The sequence below is a fragment of the Eurosta solidaginis genome, chromosome 1, assembly GCF_040869045.1.
Source record: "Eurosta solidaginis isolate ZX-2024a chromosome 1, ASM4086904v1, whole genome shotgun sequence".
Lineage (NCBI taxonomy): Eukaryota > Metazoa > Arthropoda > Insecta > Diptera > Tephritidae > Eurosta > Eurosta solidaginis.
The window spans coordinates 181,047,980-181,058,169 of record NC_090319.1 but is presented as its reverse complement, the minus strand read 5'-3'; the positions used below and the strand labels follow the sequence as shown (position 1 = coordinate 181,058,169).

General features: G+C 42.9%; 1 pseudogene; it reads left to right on the top strand.

Moving 5' to 3' along the window:
* Positions 1-8,299: 8,299 nt before the first annotated feature.
* On the top strand, positions 8,300-10,190 carry LOC137240092 (tyrosine-protein kinase Btk-like; annotated as a pseudogene).

Below are 10,190 nucleotides of genomic sequence, written 5' to 3'. Positions count from 1 at the left end.
CAAGGAATGAGCAAAAGTTTAAAGGAGTTGATTGCGTCATGCAGTATTTGTGAACAGTTTAAACGAAATAATCAAAAAGAACCACTGAATTCAGAATCAACTCCTAAATACCCATACCACATGGCTTCAGTGAAATTATTTGAATATGCCGGTAGTGACTACATTGCGATTTATGATTATTACTCTTGTTTAGGCCCAATGCCTAACTTTCACTTGATTAACGGCGCCCCTCCCTAATGTTTTAATAATATTTCCAGCCACCCACACTCACGCCGCACTTGTGTGCATGCATGCACATGCATGCGTTTCATACACATGCATGTGTGTGTGTGTGCAGGTTGTCAGCACCCATGCACGTATACGTTGGGGGATGCTGTGTATGTGGTTTTTTCCTCTCCTTAATACCAGAGGACCTTTTCCGCGGCTTAGCGGTTGTCATCAACGGGACAACCGGCCTCTTTTATGATCGACCGCCAAGCAGTTCACACCGCCCAGGATCACCATCGTCACTTAAAACACCAAGGTATTATTGTATCCACATTGTATATTTTCCTTCACTCTGAATTAAATATTATATTATAACGAGGAAATTCCTCTTTGTGTTCTTTTTATTGTATTTCTGAGTGTACCTTCCCGAGATCGACCCTTGTGCGCCTACCCACTGCCGGTTTACGACGCACTCAGGCCGAACATTGGTCCTTACGCACCGAAAAAAAAGAACTAAAAGCCTAAATTACAGTCCACAACGCAGCACAATTTTGCCTACTACACAATTTGCCAGAGGATTGCCATACAAAATTTTATTTGCCACAGCAGATCGCAGCAGCCAAAAATTGAAACAAGGAAAAAGTTGGACTTTATGATATACACAAGTGACCAGAGCTACAGCACATCTTAGCAGAACCACCAGATCCACAGCACAACAAATAATAAGAAGTAAGTGTTATATTTCTTGCCACTTTTTTTTGAGTGTTGTTTTTTTGCAAAATAAAGAAAAAACCTGTTTACTGCGCGAAAAATTAAAATAAAAAAAAAAGTGAAAACAGTGAGGTTATTTAGTGAGCACAAATTTACTTTTCTATTTTCAAAGGTTAAATCACTTGGTTTGTTAGCCTTTATTTCAGTCCTTGTGATTATCTGGTCTATCCCCCCACCAGTGGTAAGGTTTTCCAGACACAAAACAAGGAAGAGGGTAACCTAACCTCATTTTCCGCACCATATTAAATAGTTTTGTGTTGTTGTTTTTTTGCACATCACAAACACGAAATGAAGTTCAATTTAATTAATTAATCCGGTGCTCACTTCACTTTTTAAACACTTTTTACACTTTTTTTTTTGCGCTTGGTTTCGAATATCGCACGCATTTTTTCACTTTTTCAGAAATACACCCATTATCTGTGGAAGTGGCGAATGGCCCCCCCTTTTTTGTTGTTGCCGCTGAGACAAAAAGTCTGAAAATTAAACCTTTTTCCTGTTGTCGCTGCTGTGACAAAAAGTCCATAAAATAAACCCTTTTCGTTGTCGCTACTCTGACAAAATCTGCAATAAACAAAATAAATAATAAACTTCGAAGTTCAATAGTTTTTATTTAGGGCTGGGCAGGAATTTTAACTCTGAAGAGTTGTATTTTTCTAATCGGAAATTTTCTCGTTAATAAACGTAAATAAAACAATGGAAACCTACATCCGTTTAGCAGAATCAATCGCAGAGTTTGATAAAGATTACAGCCTTATTCCGGAAAGCGACCATAGCAAACACACCCTTGCAATACAGCAGGAAGAGTTGCGGTCCTTGTGATTCGCTATTGGGATCTGATGAGGTGTCAGCGGATGACGTTATGGCGGTCAGAAAGAAGCAAAAGGCAGCATACGCAATCTACGCGCGATTTAGCGTTTATATCTGCTGAGGCAGAAAAATACAAGAATAATGAAAAGAACGTCAACCCTGAGCAAGAACCTCATGGGCATAAAATTCGCCTCCCTGCTTGCGACGCGGAAGGCTTTAAAGGGGATTATCTGTCTTGGCCAACTTTTCGCGACCTTTTCACGGCAATTTATATAAACAATTCCAGCTTGAAAGGGGTGGAAAAGTTATTCCATCTCAACAACAAAACGCAGGGCGAAGCAAAAGATATCGTTAAAAAATGCTCTCTCACAAATGAAGGTTTCGAGATGGCCTGGAAAAACTTGTGTGAAAGATACGAGAACAAACGTATATTAGTTAACACACAACTACAAATTTTATTTAACTTAAAAAAGGTAGAAAGTGAGTGTGGCAGTTCAATAAAAAAGCTACAAAATGATATAAATAATTGTATTTCGTCCCTCAAATGCTACAAAATTGACACTTCCTTGGGATGCAATCCTGACCTATCTCTGTTCAACCAAGTTACCAGAGAGCACGTTGGCTCTTTGGGAGCAAAGTATAGACCATAAAATGGACATATCCAAGTGGGAGGATATGGATAAATTCCTGTCTAATTGGTTTCAGACACTTGAAACAGTGTCTGGTTTTACAGGGCATGCCACTTCGAAAGTGCAAAAACCAAACGCGTCGCGACAATCGTCAGAAACCCCTACGAAAGGACTTGGTGCTTTTCAAATAAAAGTATCCAAGCAAACAATAAAATCAATTTGTAAAATGTGTAAATCCACTGAACACAGATTACGCAACTGTTCACGCTTCTGCGAGTTAACCCCAGTATAAAGGATTAAATTTATAAAATCCACAAGTGGCTGCCTGAATTGCTTATCCCCAGGACACACCGTGACGAAATGCACCAGTTCCTACAACTGTTCCAAATGCCACTTTCGTCACCACACGCTCCTGCATGCGGATACATCTCAGCACACGGCTGTATGCAATCCTTTCAAAGATGCGGATAATATCCCAACAACATCAGCACAGGCGCGACAATCTGCAAACCAGAATGTAAAATCCTGTCATGCCAATTCCAGCACAGGCGTGCTATTAGGAACTGTTCGCGTACACATTCACCATAATGGTTCCGAATTCTCCGCGCGGGCATTAATTGATTCAGGGTCTGAATGTTCTTTCATGACAGAAAGACTGAAACGCAGAATCTATTTGCCGGCGAGGAAAATGCATGCCCAAGTGTCGGGCATGACCAACGCAGTATCTGCTCAAGTTAGAGAGGCATCCACCATCGAATTACGTTCACCAGTGGATCCATGCTTCAGCTTGACTACTCCAGTTCTGATTCTAGCCAAACTTACTGGGAATCTGCCATCCTGCCATATGCAGGCATTCCCAGACTTAGTTCTGGCAGACAAGAGGTTATACGTCAACGAAGATGTAGACCTCATACTTGGTGGATACATATATCCCCAAATTATAATTAGCGGTCTGAAAAAGAATGTACTTAATACACTTCTGGCCCAAGAGACAGTGTTCGGTTGGATACTAACCGGTCGAGTTGAAGCACCGAGTCCAACGAAGAGCATCGTGTCATTTTACAACGAGGTTGCATTGGACAACCAATTAAAAGCTTTCTGGGAGATAGAAAATATTCCCAAATAGAAAATGCTTAATGAAGAAGAGAGGTATTGTGAACAATTATTTAAGGACACAACAAAACGTGATGAAAGTGGAAGATATATAGTTTCGCTACCATTCAGGCAGGATTACCCTGAGAAGATTGCATTAGGACCGTCCCTAAAGCGCGCATGTTCACAATTCTTCAGAAATGAGGGGCGATTACTGAAAAACCAAGAGTTAGGGAAAGAGTGTGTTCGGGTGTTATCCGAATACCAAACGCTTGGCCATATGAGAAAAATCAAGAATAATGTACCATCCGACGATTCTGATAATTATTTCCTGCCCCATGACACCGTTTTAAAGGCGCAAAGTACCACTACCAAGGTGCGCGTCGTCTTCAACGCGTCAAGTCGGGTGGCGAATGGCATTAGTCTAAACGACATACTCCACCCAGGCCCAGTACTCCAAGCAGACTTGCCCATTTTAATTCTACGTTGGAGACTGTACCGCTTTGTCTTTAATAGTGACATAGAAAAGATGTATAGGCAAATTTGGGTGACCGATAATTACGCCAAATTTCAAAGAATTGTCCATCGAACATCCCCCAACGAACCCACCAGTCTTTACGAACTAAAGACTGTCACATTTGGTGTAAACTGCGCCCCCTACCTCGCGATGCGGTCACTTCTACAATTGGCTGATGATGTAGAAAATACCCACCCAATAGCATCGGGTATATTACGCGAAAGTATGTATGTCGACGACGTTTTATCTGGAGGACATACAATAGCGTCAACTATCACAGCAAGAAACGAGATTTGCGAAGCATTACACTCAGCTGGCTTTCCATTGCGCAAGTGGACACCAAATTGTGAGGAAATCCTTCAGGATATCCCCAAAATGGATCCGCTCAGCGAGGACTTCCTAGCGTTTGAAGCGGCTAGCTCGGTGAAGGCACTCGGAATACGATGGAACGCGCACTCAGACATGTTTTACTTTACACCAGGAGCTTTAGAGAATTGCGAGAACATCACCAAACGCGCAATCCTATTCGCTATAGCCAAACTTTTCGACCCTTTAGGCTGGCTTGCACCAATGGTCATATTGGCAAAAATACTATTGCAGATTATCTGGTTAGAGGGCACCGGGTGGGACGAACTTGTCTCCCCAACTACCTTAGGACGGTGGGAAAATTTCACCCAACAGTATAGCGAAATAGATAACATTAGGATACCGCGGTGGGTAAATTTTTCACCGGAAGACGACATAGAAATCCACGACTTCTGTGACGCTTCCGAGAAAGCATATGCGGCAGCGGTATACATGCTCGTGAAAAGAGACGATCAGGTTTTCATACACTTACTTTTAGCAAAAACCAGAGTAGCTCCAGTGAAAACCATCTCGCTACCACGTTTAGAACTCTGCGGCGCCGTGCTGCTTGCAGAAATCATGGAATCGATATTCCGAAACATTCATTTGGGGCCAGCAAAAGTTCACCTCTGAACGGATTCAACCATCGTACTCGCATGGATAAGAAAGCCGCCCTGTTCCTGGTCAACCTTCGTCGCACACCGAATCACTAAGATCATCGATATGGTCGGTAGCAAGGACTGGCTTCACGTGGACTCGGAATCTAATCCAGCGGATCTAGGAAGCAGAGGACTACTTGCATCAGAGTTGGTCAACAATTCGTTGTGGTGGCAGGCTCCTTCTTGGTTGAAAGAAGACAATTCCCACTGGCCAGCACAAGAGACCGAATACAAAACGTCCGTTGAGGAGAAGAGGGCACAATCATATGCCACGACAAGGGTAGATCATATAGATATTCTTGACCGATTATCAGATTTACCACGAGCGTTGAAAGTCCTGTCTTATGTTAGGAGATTCTATAAAAGAACGCATCCTAAAACTAAAGCCGTGTTCCAAGAAAAGTCGTGCATAATCTCAGCCGATGAGATTAAGGCAGCGACTCAGGCATTAATACGAGTCTGCCAGAAACAATTTACGGTAAAGAATATTTAAAATCAAAAAATAGGAAACCTATTGTTCGGAAGAGTGAAATCTTGTCACTCAACCCATACATCGACAATGATATTATCAGAACAGGAGGGCGTCTAGGGGCTTCAAAAGAAATGTCATACAACGAGCGTCATCCGATCATCTTGCCTTACAATTGTAGGCTGTCTCGCCTTACAGTTATGATGGCTCATCATGACTCCCTTCATGGCGAGAACCAGCTCATGCTCCGTCTTATCCGAACCAAATACTGGATACCGAATGTCAAGACCATGATCAGAGCCATCATCCACAATTGCAAAACCTGCATTATTCACCGAAAGCAGGCGCAGTCCCAACTTATGGGTACCCTTCCCTGCGAACGGACAACTTTTACCCGCGCGTTCACCAATACTGGGGTAGACTTTGCGGGGCCTTTCGACATCGAAAGCTACCGCGGTAGGAGATGTCGACTGTCCAAAGGCTACGTATGCCTTTTTGTCTGTTTCTCCACTAAGGCCATCCACTTAGAAACCACTAGTGACCTTAGTACCCCATGCTTTCTCGCAGCCCTTGCGCGTTTTATCGCGAGAAGAGGATGTCCGAAAAACATCTACTCCGACAATGGTACAAACTTTGTCGGAGTGTTAAGATCTTTACGATCCGAACTCAAAGCCTTCTTGGCAGAAAGCCGAGACAAAACAGTCTCTAAGTATAGCCATCAAGCATTAAACTGGCATTTTATCCCCGCCGCGGCTCCACATATGGGCGGCTTGTGGGAGGCGGGAATGAAGAGCTTCAAAAGCCACTTCAAAAAGATCGCATCTCCCCACAAGTACACCATGGAGGAGTTCCACACACTTTTGTGCAGGATTGAGGCTTACCTCAACTCGCGCCCGCTCAGTCCAGGGTCAAATGACCCAACGGATCTGGAACCACTAACCCCAGGATATTTCCTAAACCGGCAGCCACCTGCTGGCTCCACCAGAACCAGATGCCAGTGAGAGCTCTGCCTCGATGATCAATCGCTGGCAGAAACTCAAAGCCCTCCATCACACTTTCTGCAAACGATGGAAGGTGGAATATCTATCCGAAATTCAAAAACGGGTGAAGTGGAAGCATCCCAAAGAAAATATAAAAGTGGGAGGCCTCGCTGTCCTCAAAGAGGACAGCTTATCTCCCAACGAGTGGAGGCTAGGTAGAGTCGTCAACGTACACCCCGGCGAAGATAACCGAGTTCGCGTAGTCGACCTCATAACAGAGAAGGGTCAAGTCAGACGACCTTTGGTCATACTGATCCTTCTTCCAACGGAGGAGATGGATTGCGAGAAGGCCAATAGCTCCTCATAACAATCCCTCCGTTCCTCTCCCTCACTCCCTTTCGAACTCCACCTTCCTATCGAGACCCAAAACAAACCCAAATTCACTCGCTTACCCAGAGCGAGGACACCAGAAAATATCCCACAATCGACTCGCTCCCCCGAACGAGGACACCATACCACTCACTCGTTATCCCATAACGAGGACAACAGAAACGCCTACCGCAGAAGGGCGAACCAATCTGCCACAGAAAACAGCTGCACTCGTTGGCACCCAACGAGGCCCATCGCAAGCCTACCGCTGATGAGAAAACTCATCTGCCCCAGATATTAGCAGTGGTTTATAATTTTAGAAATCCGAATTAAGCCAGACCGAATATTTAAGAAAAGCACCTGACTATTCCAAACTTCGAATGAATACCCCCAAAACTTTCAAATAATTTTTAAAATTCTAAGCATTCAGCTTAATAGCGCATTAATTTTGCGTGCAAGGAAATGCATGCGTGCATAAATGCTATCCGACTACATGCAGCGTCGAAACATTGTTTTTTGTATAAATTTAAGACATATTAGAAATATTTTTGGGCGCGTATTAAAAGTCGACCTTCTGTTCTATTAATTCCGTATGTTCGGAACATTCGCTCCATCTGAGAATTTGGAGAATCGGTTTATATTTGGAAATTTTATGCTTATTCAGACCTCGTGAGGTAGTATCAAATGAACGTATTCCAAATATTATAAATTAACTGTTTATCCGGAACGCTTCCGTGACTACTTAACGGAACAGAGCTTTCCGAAATTTCAGAATAAAAAGATGGATACTCCCCGTATAGCAGGACCGCACAAAGCTTAACATTTCTGTCAAAGTCAAGGGAGGAATATGAAGTTCTAAGGCAATAAGCCATTTTCTTTTAGTTTTGTCTTTGCCAGTTCCTTGCAACTGCTGAGGGTCGTACCACCCCAAAAACCGCCCTATATTAGAGTTAGATTGAGGAACGCTGCATCTCGGAATGCGTTCCATTAACTTTTCTTACGACAAAATGCATTTCACTCATGCTCATATTGGGAGGTTTGGCAACAAATTTGAGAGAGTGCGTTTTTGAATAAAATTCTAACATACGGCACTCTTCAAACAATTTCGGACAGAATTACCAAACCAACATGACTTAATCAATTCACGAAATATTTAGTAGAAAAATTAATTATTTCCCCAAAACCTTTGGATTTTACAAATTTATTATCACTACTAATATACTACCTGGCCATTCGGCCCATTAAATTTTTAACTACCAAAGATACTTGTCTACTACCATTTCACTGAAGGGGATTGAATTATTCCCCGTTTCCCTACTTCGTACAAGGAACCCGTCCAGATTGTTCATCGAAGAACAAACCTCTAGTAATGGAATTAAACTACCAGTGAAGGGCGTTCGCATAGTCGAAACTGCTGTTGTAAGCGGCGATGGTGGAGATCCTTTTGCGCCGAGTGGTTTTCCATTTCAAGTTGGTTACTGTGAGTCTTCCAACAATGATCAACAAAAACAGTCTGGACGTTCTGTGCCACAGTATATTTTATATTTATTAGCAAGTACTGAGAAAGAACGCGATGATTGGATACGTGGCATAAGACAACTTTGTGAAGAAACAAACACACCCAAGTCATATCGTTATCATCCTGGTCTTTGGACTGGTACACGTTGGTCCTGCTGTAAAGGCATTAGTCGTGGAACGTTCGGTTGTCAGGCAGCAACGCATTGGCTAGAAGCAAATAATAATCTGAGCACGGGAAGCTCTCCTGCGCAGAATTTAACTCGTAGCATTAGTCCGAATAACTCCACCTCAACAAGCCAATTCAATCTGCATCATAACAGTTCGGGAAGTTTGGGCAGCTCAACGCCCACAACTGCACCCATACAACCTTCCGTTACCACATTTAAGCAATCACCAAATATTTTAAACAGCGGCACTACTTTGTTGGAGACCACAATGCCGGGTGGTATTCCAACGCCGGGTACTCCAAATTCTAAAGTTAAGGACAATTCCCATTTTGTCAAAGTTGTGGTGGCGCTATATCCATTCAAAGCCATCGAAGGTGGAGATTTTTCACTTGAAAAAAAAAATGCGGAATACGAAGTGATCGATGATTCTCAAGAGCATTCGTGGAAGGTGAAAGATGCTTTGGGAAATGCTGATTACATACCTAGCAACTATGTCAAGCCCAAAGCATTACGGGTCTAGAACGTTATGAGTGGTATGTTGGTGATATGTCACGGCAACGCGCTGAATCAATATTAAAACAAGGCGACAAGGAGGGCTGTTTTGTAGTGCGAAATCCTCAACAAAATGTCTTTACACACTGTCCTTACATACCAAAGTTCCGCAATCACACGTCAAACATTATCATATTAAAAAAAATTCCAGAGGAGAATATTATTTGAGTGAGAAACCTTGCTGCGAAACGATACCCGATCTAATAAATTATCACCGGCATAACTCAGGCGGCTTAGCGTTTCGTTTGAAATCATCGCCTTGTGATAGACCCGTGCCTTCAACAGCAGGATTGTCGCATGATAAATGGGAAATCCATACAATGGAGCTGATGTTAATGGAAGAGCTCGGTTCGGGACAATTCGGTGTAGTACGACGTAGTAAATGGCTAGAGCCACGCCATTGATACTGCTGTTAAAATGATGAAAGAGGATACCATGTCCGAGGATGACTTCATTGAGGAAGCCAAAGTGATGACCACATTGCAACATCCCAATTTAGTGTAATTATATGGCGTCTGCTCTAAACATCGCCCGATATATATTGTCACCGAATATATGAACCATGGATCGCTATTAAACTATTTGCGACGAGACGCCATTAATTGGAAATATGGGCTTATTATTGGATATCTGCATACTGGTCAGCAAAGTTATGGCTTACTTGGAACACCACAACTACATCCATCGTGATTTGGCTGCACGAAATTGCCTTGTCGGCTCAGAAAATGTAGTAAAAGTGGCCGATTTCGGTTTGGCGCGTTACGTTTTGGACGATCAATATACAAGTTCAGGTGGCACCAAGTTTCCTATTAGATGGGCACCTCCTGAGGTTTTAAACTACACACGATTCTCTTCCAAAAGTGATGTTTGGGCATATGGAGTATTAATGTGGGAAGTATTCACCTGTGGTAAAATGCCGTATGGTCGCCTCAAGAATACCGAAGTTGTGGAACGGGTTCAACAAGGTATTATATTAGAGAAACCAAAGTCATGCGCAAAAGAAATTTACCACGTAATGAAGAAATGCTGGTCTCACGGCCCAGAAGAGCGTCCCTCATTCCGCGTACTCAAACAACTCGCACTCGTCGCTCAAACATTAACCGATTAA